The 15,175-nt window shown below is 41.4% G+C and overlaps 1 protein-coding gene across 1 annotated transcript in view; it reads right to left on the bottom strand.

Moving 5' to 3' along the window:
- NTN1 (netrin 1) overlaps positions 1–15,175 on the bottom strand; it is a 173,005-nt gene that overhangs the window by 157,137 nt on the left and 693 nt on the right. The gene's annotated exons all lie outside the window — the stretch shown is intronic.

The raw sequence follows: 15,175 nt of genomic DNA, 5'->3' as shown, positions 1-15,175 counted from the left end.
ACGGGTACCACATATCTCCGCAACAAAGATCTATGGAAAACATTGTGGATGGCAAAAGAGGCTGGAAGGGCCAAACGAAAAGACACTGGATTGATAATCTCAGAAATCTTATAAGGACCAATAAACCGAGGCTTGAACTTAGGGGAAGAAACCTTCATAGGAACATGACGAGAGGATAACCAGACCAAATCCCCCACACGAAGCCGAGGACCAACACACTGACGGCGGTTAGCAAAACGCTGAGCCTTTTCCTGGGACAATGTCAAATTGTCTACCACATGAGTCCAAATCTGCTGCAACCTGTCCATCACAGAATCCACACCAGGACAATCAGAAGGCTCAACCTGCCCTGAAGAAAAACGAGGATGGAAACCAAAATTACAAAAGAAAGGCGAAACCAAAGTAGCCGAACTGGCCCGATTATTAAGGGCAAACTCGGCCAACGGCAAGAAAGCCACCCAATCATCCTGATCAGCAGACACAAAGCATCTCAAATAGGTTTCCAAGGTTTGATTAGTTCGCTCAGTTTGGCCATTTGTCTGAGGATGGAACGCCGAAGAAAAAGACAAATTAATGCCCATCTTAGCACAAAAGGCCCGCCAAAACCTGGAAACAAACTGGGAACCTCTGTCAGACACAATATTCTCTGGAATGCCATGCAAACGAACCACATGCTGAAAAAAATAATGGAACCAAATCAGAGGAGGAAGGCAATTTAGGCAAAGGTACCAAATGGACCATTTTAGAGAACCGGTCATAAACCACCCAGATAACAGACATCCTCTGGGACACAGGAAGATCCGAAATAAAATCCATGGAAATATGCGTCCAAGGCCTCTCCGGGACAGGCAAAGGCAAAAGCAACCCACTAGCGCGGGAACAGCAAGGCTTAGCCCGGGCACAAGTCCCACAGGACTGCACAAAAGAACGCACATCCCGCGACAAGGAAGGCCACCAAAAGGACCTAGCAACCAAATCTCTGGATGACCGGCCAACACAGAACAATGGACCTCAGAAATTACCTTACTTGTCCATCTATCAGGAACAAACAGCTTCCCCACAGGACAGCGGTCAGGTTTATCAGCCTGAAATTCCTGAAGCGCCCGCCGCAAATCAGGGGAGATGGCAGACAGAATCACCCCTTCCCTAAGAATGCCAACCGGCTCAAGGACTCCAGGAGAATCAGGCAAAAAACTCCTAGAGAGGGCATCCGCCTTAACATTCTTAGATCCTGGAAGATAAGAGACCACAAAATCAAAACTGGAGAAAAACAGGGACCACCGAGCCTGTCTAGGGTTCAGCCGCTTGGCCGACTCGAGGTAAATCAGATTCTTATGATCGGTCAAGACCACAATGCGGTGCTTGGCTCCCTCAAGCCAATGTCGCCATTCCTCAAATGCCCACTTCATAGCCAACAACTCCCGATTGCCGACATCATAATTGCGTTCCGCAGGCGAAAACTTTCGGGAAAAGAAGGCACATGGCTTCATCAAGGAACCATCAGAATTACTCTGTGACAAAATGGCCCCTGCCCCAATCTCAGAAGCGTCAACCTCAACCTGAAAAGGAAGAGAAACATCCGGCTGACGCAAGACGGGGCAGAAGTAAATCGGCGTTTAAGCTCCTGAAAGGCCTCAACAGCCTCAGAGGACCAATTAGTCACATCAGCGCCTTTCTTTGTCAAATCGGTCAGGGGTTTAACCACACTGGAGAAGTTGGCAATGAAACGGCGATAAAAATTAGCAAAGCCCAAAAATTTCTGAAGGCTCTTCACAGATGTGGGTTGAATCCAGTCATGAATGGCTTGGACCTTAACAGGATCCATTTCTATAGACGAAGGAGAAAAAATAAACCCCAAAAAAGAGACCTTCTGAACTCCAAATAGGCACTTAGACCCCTTCACAAATAGAGCATTATCACAAAGGATCTGGAATACCATCCTGACCTGCTTCACATGAGACTCCCAATCATTGGAAAAAATCAAAATATCATCCAAATACACAATCAAGAATTTGTCAAGATAATTGCGGAAAATATCATGCATAAAGAACTGAAATACAGAAGGAGCATTAGAAAGCCCGAAAGGCATCACCAGGTATTCAAAATGGCCTTCGGGCATATTAAATGCAGTTTTCCATTCGTCACCCTGTTTAATACGAACAAGATTATATGCCCCTCGAAGGTCAATCTTGGTAAACCAACTAGCCCCCTTAATCCGAGCAAACAAATCAGAGAGCAAAGGTAAAGGGTATTGGAATTTGACCGTGATCTTATTAGGAAGGCGATAATCAATACAGGGTCTCAAGGAGCCATCCTTCTTGGCAACAAAAAAGAATCCCGCTCCCAATGGTGATAAAGACGGCCGAATATGCCCCTTCTCTAAAGACTCCTTTACATAGCTCCGCATAGCTGCATGCTCTGGCACAGACAGATTGAAAAGTCGGCCCTTAGGGAACTTACAGCCAGGAATCAAGTCAATAGCACAATCACAGTCCCTATGTGGAGGAAGGGAACTGGAATTGGGCTCATCAAATACGTCCTGGAAATCTGACAAAAATTCAGGAACATCAGAAGAGGGGGAAGAGGAAATTGACATTAAAGGAACGTCACTATGTACTCCTTGACAACCCCAACTAGTCACAGACATTGATTTCCAATCCAGCACTGGATTGTGTACTTGTAACCATGGAAAACCCAGTACAACAACATCATGTAAATTATGCAACACCAGAAAACGACAATCTTCCTGATGTGCTGGAGCCATGCACATAGTCAGCTGAGTCCAATACTGAGGTTTATTCTTGGCCAACGGTGTAGCATCAATACCCCTTAAGGGTATGGGACTCTGCAAAGGCTGCAAAGAAAAACCACAGCGCCTAGCGAATTCTAAGTCCATTAAGTTCAGAGCAGCGCCCGAATCCACAAATGCCATGACAGAAAAAGATGACAATGAGCAAATCAGGGTCACAGACAGGAGAAACTTAGGCTGCACAGTACTAATGGTAACAGATCTAGCGACCCTCTTAATATGCTTAGGGCAATCAGAAATAGCATGAGCAGAATCCCCACAGTAAAAACACAGCCCATTCTGACGTCTGTATCCCCTCTGTTCCGCTCTAGTCAAAATCCTATCACATTGCATAGGCTCAGGACTCAGCTCAGAGGATGCTGCCATATGGTGCACCACTTTGCGTTCGCGCAGGCGCCGATCAATCTGAATGGCCAGAGACATAGACTCGCTCAAACCAACAGGCGTGGGGAACCCCACCATAACATCCTTAACCCCTTCACCCCCGGAGCTTTTTCCGTTTTTCCGTTTTCGTTTTTCGCTACCCTCCTTCCCAGAGCCATAACTTTTTTATTTTTCCGTCAATTTGGCCATGTGAGGGCTTATTTTTTGCGGGACGAGTTGTACTTTTGAACGACATCATTGGTTTTAGCATGTCGTGTACTAGAAAACGGGAAAAAAATTCCAAGTGCAGTGAAATTGCAAAAAAAGTGCAATCCCACACTTGTTTTTTGCTTGCCTATTTTGCTAGGTTCACTAAATGCTAAAACTGACCTGCCATTATGATTCTCCAGGTCACTACGAGTTCATAGACACCTAACATGACTAGGTTATTTTTCACCTAAGTGGTGAAAAAAAATTCCAAACTTTGCAAAAAACAAAACAAAACAAAATTGCGCCATTTTCCGATACTCGTAGCGTCTCCATTTTTCGTGATCTGGGGTCAGGTGAGGGCTTATTTTTTGCGTGCCGAGCTGGCGTTTTTAATGATAGCATTTTGGTGTAGATACGTTCTTTTGATCGCCCGTTATTGCATTTTAATGCAATGTCGTGGCGACCAAAAAAACGTAAATCTGGCGTTTCGAATTTTTTTCTCATTACGCCATTTAGCGATCAGGTTAATGCTTTTTTTTAATTGATAGATCGGGCGATTCTGAACGCGGCGATACCAAATATGTGTAGGTTTTTGGTTTTTTTTATTGATTTATTTTGATTGGGGCGAAAGGGGGGTGATTTAAACTTTTATGTTTTTTTTATTTTTTTCACATTTTTAAAAACTTTTTTTTTTTACTTTTGCCATGCTTCTATAGCCTCCATGGGAGGCTAGAAGCAGGCACAGCCCGATCGGCTCTGCTACATAACAGCGATCATCAGATCGCTGTTAGGCTACGTTCACACTAGCGTTGTGCGCCGCTGCGTCGGCGACGCAACGCACAACGCACGCAAAAACGCGGCAAAACGCACGCAAAAACGCTGCGTTTTGCGACGCATGCGTCGGTTTTTGCCGAAAATCGGACGCAAGAAAAATGCAACTTGTTGCGTTTTCTTGGTCCGACGCTTGCGGCAAAAAAGACGCATGTGTGGCACAACGCAACAAAAAAAAACGCATGCGTCCCCCATGTTAAGTATAGGGGGCGCATGACGCATGCGTCGCCGCTGCGTCGCCGACGCAAACCCGACGCACATTAGCTTAACGCTAATGTGAACGTAGCCTAATGTAGCTAAAATGCAGGTGTGCTATGAGCGCCGACCACAGGGGGGCGCTCACAGCCACCGGCAATCAGTAACCATAGAGGTCTCAAGGACCTCTATGGTTACAATGGAGGAGCATCGCCGACCCCCGATCATGTGACAGGGGTCGGCGATGCGCTCATATCCGGCCGCACGGCCGGATGCGGTAGTTAAATGCCGCTGTCTGCGCTTGACAGCGGCATTTAACTAGTTAATAGCGGCGGGTGATCGCGATTTCACCCGCCGCTATTGCGCGCACATGTCAGCTGTAGAAAACAGCTGACATGTCGCGACTTTGATGTGCGCTCACCGCCGGAGCGCACATCAAAGCGGGGGTCCCGACATGTGACGTACTATACCGTCACATGTCGGGAAGGGGTTAAGGGCTTCAGAAAGACCCTTTCTGAAAATTGCTGCCAGAGCATCCTCATTCCATTTAGTGAGCACAGACCATTTTCTAAATTTCTGGCAGTATAATTCTGCCGCTTCCTGACCCTGACACAGGGCCAACAGTGTTTTCTCAGCATGCTCTACAGAGTTAGGTTCGTCATACAATAATCCGAGCGATTGAAAAAATGCATCTACATTAAGCAATGCCGGATCCCCTGACTCAAGGGAGAATACCCAGTCCTGAGGGTCACCACGCAGCAGAGCAATAACTATTTTTACTTGCTGAATGGGGTCACCAGAGGAACGGGGTTTCAGAGCAAAAAACAATTTGCAGTTATTTTTAAAGTTCAAAAACTTAGTTCTATCCCCGTAAAACAAATCCAGAGTAGGAATTCTAGGCTCTAAGGCCGGAGTCTGAACAACATAATCTTGAATACTCTGTACTCTTGCAGCAAGCTGATCCACACGAGAAAACAACCCCTGAACATCCATGCCCGCATCCAAATCCTGAATCACCCAGAGATTAAGAGGAAGGAAAAAGACAAAACAGACTAGAGAAAAAAAAATGGCTCAGAACTCTTTTTCTTTTCCTTCTTTTGAGATGCATTCAGCTCATTTTTGGCCAGTTGTACTGTTATGGTCTGGTGATTAAGGAGCGACATGCGACTAGCTCTGAGCAGGTGGTAACTATACCGACCGCAGTTCCTAATTTTAACACAGACACTAGCAGTAGCCGTGGGATGTTCCTGTCACTCCCTGGACACCTCGTCACAGCCGGAGAACTAGCTACCCCTAAAGGTAGAAACAGGAAAGCTATCTTGCCTCAGAGAAAATCCCCAAAGGATAGGCCAGCCCCCCACAAATAATGACTGTGAGAGGAGAAGGAAATGACATACGTAGTATGAAACAAGGTTTAGCAAAGGAGGCCACTACTAGCTAGACAGAATTAGTACAGAACAGAAAACTGTGCGGTCAGTAATAAAAACTAGAAAAAGTCCACCGCAGAGAAATGCAAAAATCTCCACACCTGACTAAAGGTGTGGAGGGCAAACTCTGCTGCCCAGAGCTTCCAGCTTAGCTAAATAGATCCATACTGATAAGCTGGACAAATGAGCAAAACATAGAAAATGCCAAACAACAAAGTCCACAACAAGTGAACTGCAAAAAGACAAGCAAGGACTTAGCTTTGCTGAAATGGTCAGAGTGGCAGGGAAATCCTCAGAGAGCCATGACTCCAAGCTCAACAATTGACAACTGGCATTGAATTAGGGATAAGGCCAGACTAATATAGCCGAGCCAGAAAGACGATCAGTGAGAACAGCTGCTGATGCTAAATCCAAGAAGCAGCCATACCACTCAAAACCACAGGAGGGAGCCCAAGAGCAGAATTCACAAAAATGCTACTTATAACCACCGGAGGGAGCCCAAGAGCGGAATTCACAACAGGAGGCCAGAGATTGTTAAGTACTTGGACTCACCCAGAGCCCTTAAACCTGATTTGTACATAATAATAATAATAATTTTTATTTATATAGCGCCAACATATTCCGCAGCGCTTTACAAGTTATAGAGGGGACTTGTACAGACAATAGACATTACAGCATAACAGAAATCACAGTTCAAAATAGATACCAGGAGGAATGAGGGCCCTGCTCGCAAGCTTACAAACTATGAGGAAAAGGGGAGACACGAGAGGTGGATGGTAACAATTGCTTTAGTTATTTGGACCAGCCATAGTGTAAGGCTCGGGTGTTCATGTAAAGCTGCATGAACCAGTTAACAGCCTAAGTATGTAGCAGTACAGACACAGAGGGCTATTAACTGCATAAAGTGTATGAGAACACGATGCAAGGAACCTGATTATGTGTTTTGTTTTGTTTTTTTCTATTTTTAATAGGCCACACAGGGATAGTTAGGTTAATGCGTTGAGGCGGTAGGCCGGTCTGAACAAATGCGTTTTTAAGGCACGCTTAAAACTGTGGGGATTGGGGATTAATCATATTAACCTAGGTAGTGCATTCCAAAGAATCGGAGCAGCACGTGTAAAGTCTTGGAGACAGGAGTGGGAGGTTCTGATTATTGAGGATGCTAACCTGAGGTCATTAGCGGAGCGGAGGGCACGGGTAGGGTGGTAGACTGAGACCAGAGAGGAGATGTAGGGTGGTGCTGAGCCATGGAGTGCTTTGTGGATGAGGGTAGTAGTTTTGTACTGGATTCTGGAGTGGATGGGTAGCCAGTGTAATGACTGGCACAAGGTAGAGGCATCGGTGTAACGGTTGGTGAGGAATATGATCCTGGCAGCAGCATTCAGGACAGATTGGAGCGGGGAGAGTTTGGTAAGAGGGAGGCCGATTAGTAGAGAGTTACAATAGTCCAGACGGGAATGAATAAGTCTCTAACATCATGTCCTTCCTCTATCCCTCTATCTGAAACTGAACCTGTCAAAAACTGAACTCCTCGTGTTCTCTCCCTCTACTAACCTACGTTTGCCTGACATTGCCATCTCCGTGTGTGGCTCCACCATTACTCCCAAGCAACATGCCCGCTGCTTTGGGGTCATACTTGATTCCGAGCTTTCATTCACCCCCCACATCCGATCACTGTCTCACTCTTCTTATCTGCATCTCAAAAACATTTCTAGAATTCGCCCTTTTCTTACTTCGACTCTGCAAAAACTCTTACTGTTTCACTCATTCATTCTCGTCTGGACTATTGTAACTCTCTACTAATCAGCCTCCCTCTTACCAAACTCTCCCCGTAATGACTACCTTGTGCCAGTCATTACACTGGTTACCCATCCACTCCAGAATCCAGTGCAAATCTATTACCCTCATCCACAAAGCACTCCATGGCTCAGCACCACCCTACATCTCCTCCCTGGTCTCAGCCTACCACCCTACCCGTGCTCTCCGTTCTGCTAATGACCTGAGGTTAACATCCTCAATAATCAGAACCTCCCACTCCCATCTCCAAGACTTTTCACCTGCTTCGACAATTCTTTGGAATGCACTACCCAGGTTAATACGATTAATCCCCAATCCCCACAGTTTTAAGCAAGCCTAAAAACGCATTTGTTCAGACTGGCCTACCGCCTCAACGCATTAACCTAACAGTCCCTGTGTGGCCCATTCAAAAAACTTAAACCATAATCAGCTTCCTTGCATCATGTTCTCACACACTTTATGCAGTTAAATAGCCCTCTGTGTCTGTACTGTTACATATTTAAGCTGTTAACTGGATCATGCAGCTTTACATGAACACCCGAGCCTTACACTTTGGCTCGTCCGAACAACGAAAGCAATTGTTACCATCCATCTTTCGTGTCTCCCTTTTTCCTATAGATTGTAAGCTTGCGAGCAGGGCCCTCATTCCTCTTGGTATTTGTTTTGAACTCTGATTATTGTTATGCTGTAATGTCTATTGAACTTTCACATATATTTTTTTATATATATTTTTAAAAACTTTTTTTTTACTTTTGGCATGCTTCAATAGTCTCCATAGGAGACTAGAAGCTGCCCCAACCGATCGAATCTGCTACATAGAGGCGATGATCAGATTGCCTCTATGTAGTAGAATTACTCACTTGCTATGAGCGCCGACCACCGGGTCGCGCTCATAGCAATCCGGCAGTGACAAACGTAGAGGTATCCAGGAGATCTCTGGTTGTTATGCCAACGAACCGGTGAACCGGTGGGCGGATTTTAGGCCCGATGACCGGAAGCGCGAGTTAAATTCCGCTGTCAGCGGCATTTAAGGGGTTAATAGCCACGGATGGATCGCGATTCCACCCACGGCTATTCCGGGCATATGTCAGCTGTTCAAAACAGCTGACATGTCCCAGGAAAGATGTGGGCACACCGCCGGAGCCCACATCAGAGGGAGAGAATGTCCGATGTTGGTGTAAATTTATGCCCAACGTCGGGCCGGGGTTGTTTTATGGTCTTTGCCATTTATAGCAGCACATTTTTCAAAATGGTGCACACAATATGATGAATTTTTTGCAAAATAAAAAATGCTCGTTATTTTTATCTTTTTACATAATTTTAGAGCAGTAGCCAGATCTGTTAAAATATCTCACTCGACTCTCACACTTGTACAAAAATGTGGGATATACAAATGAGAGGGTTGAACGGAGGGGAAGTAGAGTACATTTGTGCAAAAATGTGACTTTTTAAAACGTAGCAAATGATGAATTGGTCGTAAACACACCCAAAATGGTGAACAGCGCAAACACCCCCCCTCCCAAACCCCCCCAGAAAAGTAGAAAATCTACTTCAATATAGGCAGAACTTAAAACCAGAAAAAAAAAAAAGACAAAAAATAGACAAATGTGAATTGGGCTCAAAATGCCTGCATACACAATGTCCATTTTTCAATTTTTTTTGGTCCAATTTCTGTATTAAAAATAAATAAATTGTAAATTACTAAATAAAAAGACATAAAATGTATACTCCCCAATATAATATATATCCTGCATGGTTTATGTACAATAAGGTGGGGGAGAGGTGTTATTTCTTTTAAAAAAAAATGATGGACAATAGCAAAGTTAATTTCTTCTTTCTTATTTGTCTTTCTTTTTCATTTTCAATTTTTTTTAAAGTTTTTATTTTGTCTGCTATTTTTTTAATTATTATTTTAATTATTTTTTATTGTTATGTCCCTCAATCTGTTAATCCTTGTTTAGCCGGTGTGGGGGAATCCTCCTACATCTCACTCTCTCTCAGTCCCTTAATATTCAACCTGAATTAGATGGAAAACCAAGCGATTTGACCTTTGTTCTGCCCCGATTTCCAGACTGAATAGGCCTTTAATGATTTTAATATTGATTCGACAAAAGCTAGCAGACAACTTTGTCTTGGGGGTAACAATGTTGTCTGAAAGGCCGGGGTGTAGAAAGCGCAAATGTCACTTTCTGTTGATCTGGTTGATGGTTTTCCTGTTTTATTCGACTTTCTGTAGGAAGGGAGTCATTTTCACATCATGTGCGGACCCTCGGAGCTCCCTCTTGGGCCCAAAATGAACCAATGTGACCTCTTTGGCGGAGGAATAATGCCGAGGAGTGGGAGAAAGACTTAAGTGAAAGATTCTTTGGACTTGAAGGGTACAATTGCTATTTTATAGAATATATTTGAAAACTACTAGACGATATACAGAATAAACAAAAAAAAATACAAAAGATAGTCTCCTCCGACTATGGCTAAATAGAAAAACATAAAAAATTGTTCTTAGCCCTTTTTAATTTGACTTTTAGCTGAGGCCTAGAGGTAAATTTAGAAGGACTCGACTTTTAATTAAGTTTGTAATTAAACTTGAGATTTTAATCACTGGTCCTGTTATAAAAGCGCTATGCAATCACTGAGTAATGCAAGAATCACATTTGTACTAAGACTTCCTTCACACGTAGGGCCGTATTGATCAGTTGCAGGTTTTTTTGCTTTGTGGCATTCATTGACGGTTTTGGCCCAGATTCCACGGATCATGAATTCTTACACAAAACAAAAAGTCGCATGTTCCGCTGATATGTTGCCAAAATTTATCACAAAAATTTTAGACATACAAGTGAAAGTAGTTTAAACCACAAAACCTATCCAGCATAACGGACAAAAAAACAAGAAAAAAGGAGAACACCTACAATAAGGACTTTGAAAAAGGCACAAATGAAAAGAAAAATGAGACACAAGTGAAAAACAGGCAAAAACTAACCGAAACTGGACAAAGAAGACACAAATGCAACAATTGAGACCATAGTTTCTTCTTTTTGCTTGTAAAAAATGCTCAGTTGAATAGTGGGGGCTTCAAAGTGACTTCTGGTCATATAAAAGCATTAATAAAACATAACAAAAAAAAAATTCACACCATGGTGCAGATTCAATTAACAGTTGTTTTTTTTTGCCAGAATTGTGGCATAAAACTATTTGAAATATTTCAGAATTTTTGCACAACTTACTACTTTTTTGACTCTTTACTCTAGTTCAGGTCAGCTCCCCCCAAATTTCTGAAAAGAAAACAATGTTTCTTTGCGAAGAGGCATGACTGAACCTGCCCAACAAATGTACTTAATCATCAACAGCAGCATATTTCTTGCTGAATGCACTTGGGCACCAAATCATCAGGATCTGCTGCTGGCAGCTCCCTTTGCTTATTGCTGACCAATGACATCCCAGATGTACTTGATGGGAGACAAGTCTGGAGATGCTGCAGGCCATGGCATCATATTGAGGCTGCTGTCACACTATCAGTATTCAGTCAGTATTTTACATCAGAATTTGTAAGCCAAAACCAGGAGTGGGTGATAAATGCAGCAGTGGTGCATATGTTTCTATTATACTTTTCCTCTATTTGTTCCACTCCTGGTTTTGGCTTACAAATACTGATGTAAAATACTGACTGAATACTGATAGTGTGACGGCAGCCTTAGGCCACGCAGGCTGCTCACAGTAGCACCAGCAACATGCAACTTGGCATTACCATATAGAAAAACGGCTTCTGGGAGACTTTGAAGAAATAGTCTCTTCTTGGCATTGCCCATGTAGTCTCCAGATGGAGACAGGAGGCTAGAAAGGAGGTCTATCCTCTTCAGTGATGAAACACACTTTTGTCTTGGACACAATGATCGCTGTAGATTGATCTGAAAACCATGTGGGCAACTCCGTGAAGAGGCCTTCTCAAGGGAGCGTCACATCAATCCTACTCCCAGGATTATGGGGTGGCATAATGTGTGGTAGCCAGACCCCTCTAGTTTTCATTCTAGGTACACTATTAGCTCTACGTTAAATTGATTTGATCATGGAACCAGTGGTGCGGTCATTTCTCCAAAGTGTCCCAGGTTTTCCAACAAGACATGGCCTGAACGTTCTACTGTGGCCTGCAGCGTCTCCGGACTTGTGTCCCATAGAGCACCTCTGGGGCACCATTGGTCGGTGATTACACACGAGCTGCCAGCAGTGAATCTGATGATTTGCCCAAGTGCATTCAGCGCAGCAGAACATTCCTCAGACGACCATTAATGACCTCACTGATAGTAGCCGAGGCTGTAAGTGCCGGGATTTCTGCATGTGATGCTCATACTCCAGATGTTTTGAAAATTTTGTTTCCATTTTTCAACACTTTGCAGATCACTTATATGTCTATCCATCCTGTGATTTCCATAATTTCATGACTTTTCCTTCTCAGTGCTACAATTTCAATGTTGAGGAGTGTGTTTAACTACATGTTTAGCATAATAGGGTTAATCTCCATGTTAATAGCGTTATGAACTTGCCCGACCGCTTTACTCAAAGTGCAGCACCTGGGAGAAATTGAACCTTATTTCTCCTGTGAGCAGCCGGTTTTCAGTCATGCAGTCACCACTCATAACACTGAGAGCAGCGGCTGTAAGCAGGCCCTGCAGAACTGGCTGTCAGTCTCAGTCAAAGTGCTGGGGTGTGCTTACAGCCACTGCTCACAGGTGACGGGAGCCACACCGACAGGCCTATATGACTGAAAGCCGGCGGCTCCCAGGAGAAATAAAGTCCTTTTTCTCTCGGGTTCCTTACTGAAAATACAGTACCCGAGAAAAAAAGGACTTTATTTGGGCGCCTTCATAACGCTATTAACCCGCAAATTAACCCTATATGTACAGGTTAATAGCATAGGTTTGCTTAAAATGCAGCTGATTTTACGAACAAAAATATACAAAGGAAAAAACGCAGGATTTACGTCCTTTGGAATTCAGGCATTATCGTGGAAACCTGATTAATTGGAAAGGTTAATATTGGGGATCACCATCCCATGCGAATGCCACTACTGCTAATACAGTTAGCCAAAACAGCAGTGACTCACCTGTGTCCCTTCCCCGTTGCAGCTCGGACTGGGCAGGGATCGGCCATATTGAGCAGGGGACTGCAGCTCTGACTTCTTCTGGAATCCAGTTACACAGGTAATAATATATTGTCAGCTAAAATCAGAAACTTACATGCGTTCTCAATGGGAGGTTCCAATTGTCACTTGCCCGTAATTAAGTAATCGCTGTTAAATACTAATGCTGGACTAAGGTTTTTTTTTGTTTTTTTTTAGTGAATGGTGTAATTTAATCCCTATCCACATGAATGGAAGCAAAGTGCCATTTGAAAAGTTAATGTCAAGAGACCTACATGATAGAGAAGTCGCCCAACTAGATGTTCGGCCAGACCACATCTCGCCCTAGAGGCACTTGTACGCAGAACAGTTTTCGGCTCTGGCTGGGTTTCAAGAGAAGATATATAGCCTATATTCACATGTAGTGAAAAAGCCACACCTGAAAAAAAACACTTTCTAAGATGTTTTTTGGGGCAATTTTATAAAAACATTTTTTCAGCCTTTTTTTCAGCTTGTTTTTTCATGCAATTATATAGATGTGTTTTTATTAAACCTCGCCAAAAAGAGGTGCTAAAATAAACAGTAAAAAAGTGCAATTTACAGACAAAAAAAACCCCAAAGAATTGACATGACGTATTAAAAACGAGCGGAAAAATGCAGCATGTTCAACCAATAGGTGCATCTTCTCATTCAATTTGATGCCTTTTTTCATATGGATTTTGATGCAGAATATAAGCCAAAAAAATGGATTAAAAACCCTCTGTGTGAACATATCCATAAATGGAGAATGATTTTGTCCAATTTTTATCCTACTCTTGGATCGATCTCACCAGTGCAAGTCAATGGGTCAAATGAAAAATTGGACAGCATTCGGAAGCCAACCGTCTGCTGTCCGTTTTTTTGGGGCTGTTTGATATGAGAAGGTTGAAAAAAGTTCATCATTTTCGGGTGTTTTTTCAGAGAAAAATTGGTGACACTCTGATGGTAAAAATTGAAACACCTATCGCACTCCGATGAAACTGATCAAAAAACACTGATGACTGTTTTTTTTGCCTACAGAAAGAAATTGAAGTCTGAATGAGCTCTTTAGGAATATTTCAAACTGGTACGATGTCAAGTTCAATGTTTTTTTTTATTATTGTAATTTTTTTAAAATTATATTTTATTTCTCTTTTTGTGTTTTTATTATACCATTGAATTTTATTTAGATTATTCATATTTTCATTACTTCATATCTTATTTATATTTTTCGTGTTTGTATTATTTATTACATTTTATTTACATTTTTTCAAATGTTCATTATTTCATATCTTATTATTTCATGACATTTGATTTAAATGTTTCAGATTTTTATTATATTACAATATAGTTATATTTTTGTGCGTTTTTTCATTATATTTAATTTGTATTTCATGTTTTTCTTATTTAATTATCTTTTATTTATAGTTGTGTCTTTTATTTCAATGTATATATTTTTTCTTATTTGCATTACATTGCTAAATACGTTTTATTTGTATTATATTATGCACGTATATATATAATTGAAAACATTGCTAAAAATAAAATAAAGAGAGAGAAGATTTTTCAAGGATTTCATGCATTGGTTTTCATTCCAATAGGGCAAAAATTGCTAAAAATATTTTTTAAAAAAACCTAACATAATATATAGATAGATTGACAGATAGACTGATATATATATATTTATTTAATATTTTTCTTAAAGGATTTCATGACTTTTTAGGGCACAAATTGCATAAAAATATTAATACCCCCCCAAACCCTCCACCTAAAATATATATATATATATATATTTATATATATATATATATATATATATATATATATATATAATATATATTTCTTCATTCCAATAGGGAAAACATTGCTTAAAATATTTAAGTATTAATTAATCGAGAAAAAAATGATACGATATTTGATTTTACTATATTTTTAAGGCTTTCATGCATTGGTTTAATTGCTTTTCATTCGAAAATGGAAGAACTAAACAGTTTAGGGCAAAAATTGCTGAAAATAATACAAAAAATAAAATATATTTATTTACATATATAAAACAGGAAATTATAATAATTTTGTTAGCAACTTAGAAATTAAGTACCATGAAATTTAGTCCTGACTGAAATTTTATTTCCTGTCCTAGCAATTTTTGCTTTTCAATCAAAAAAATATATATTATTCATTACATGTAAATGTCCATATATACTGTAAAGTTTAAGTATTCCTTAATGTATTATCATTATATCAATGTCAGGCATAAAAAACACAAACACATTACGTCCTTTAAAATAATAGTAAAAATAAATAAAATTCTGTTTTTCATGTTCACAACTCACATCCATTTTGATTATTTTTTGCGCAGGGAAAGCGTAACCTAACTCCGCAATATTTATAAGTCCTGCATGATAGCAACAA

Source organism: Ranitomeya variabilis, chromosome 4 (assembly GCF_051348905.1).
Source record: "Ranitomeya variabilis isolate aRanVar5 chromosome 4, aRanVar5.hap1, whole genome shotgun sequence".
Classification (NCBI taxonomy): domain Eukaryota; kingdom Metazoa; phylum Chordata; class Amphibia; order Anura; family Dendrobatidae; genus Ranitomeya; species Ranitomeya variabilis.
The sequence above is the reverse complement of the archived record's forward strand: the minus strand, read 5'-3'. Positions and strand labels throughout refer to the sequence as shown.